The sequence below is a fragment of the Galeopterus variegatus genome, unplaced genomic scaffold (genome assembly GCF_000696425.1).
Source record: "Galeopterus variegatus unplaced genomic scaffold, G_variegatus-3.0.2 Scaffold3304, whole genome shotgun sequence".
NCBI lineage: Eukaryota > Metazoa > Chordata > Mammalia > Dermoptera > Cynocephalidae > Galeopterus > Galeopterus variegatus.
The window spans coordinates 217,223-218,377 of record NW_007729415.1 but is presented as its reverse complement, the minus strand read 5'-3'; positions in this window follow the sequence as shown (position 1 = coordinate 218,377).

Sequence of the window (1,155 nt, the reverse complement as noted above, 5' to 3'; positions counted from 1 at the left end):
CTTCTTTGTGCTTGAGGTGAGGGGTAGAGGGTGGACCCTGGAAGACTGTAAAGATGGCAGCTTAGGGTAGAAGAGGCCAGCCTGGGGCCACAGCCTGGGGCCCTAACCAGCCTGACCCACTGGTTCCACTACATTCCATACCCAGAGTAGTACCACACCCTGTGCCAGTCTGGCCTCCACTCTCCTCAGGAATGTCCCTTGCAGGGCCAACCCAGGTGTCCTGGCCCCCAGCTCCTTGAGAGCCACAGATAATGGTGCCATTCTCCTGAGACCATTAAGAGCCCTAGGCACACAGCAAAGACTTGACTTCGCCCATGCCCTGCCCCGATGTGCCTCATCACGGCAGAGGGTGGGCATCAGGGGTTCAGCTAAGCTCCCAGTGCCCATCCGCCATTCAACCTTCCTCTCCCAGGTCTCCTCCAGAAGCTCCTAGAGCTCCTCTGCCCTCTCCAGCCCTGGTACTTTTATTCATTAAACGAGTCACATAGTCACATTTCACAAACATTCATTGAGTCGGTACTGGGACCGCTGCAGCGAACAAGATAAAGTCTAAGTAGGGCAGACACACGTTTAAACAGACATTGTCAACTGACCTCAGACCTAGCCCAGCCTGAAGGGTAGGGACATCAGAGGAGTCTGCCCGGAGGAGGTGATGCTCAATAGTAGGAACTGGCTTGTTCCAAGGCTCTGGCTCCCAGGGGTCTAACAGGGATGGACACCTTTAGCTCTTCCTTTCTAAGAGGTAAACTGAGTCAGTCCGCGGTGCTATAGCAAAGGCCACGGAATCGGACCTAAGCGAGAATTCCAACTTTGCCCCTTGCCAGCTGGATAACTTCTGGAGACGGGCTAGACCTCTCTGGGCCTGTGTTTCCTGGTAGAATGGAGACAATAGGAGAAGCTGCCTTGTAGGATTGCTGCAGGGATGAAGAGAGTGGGGCACAGGCGGAGGGGAAACGCAGATAACTATGCCTGCTACTTCCCGGGAGCGTGCGTCCGGACACCATCCTCCTGCTAGCCCCACGCCGGGTCAGGGCCCTCAGATCGGGGACCGCGGGAGCCAAAGGGGTGACGGCGCGCGGACCGCAGCGGGCCGCAGCCGCATTTCCGGGCCGGCGGGCGCCGGGCGCAGGGGGAAGGGCAGCGCGGGCCGGCGCC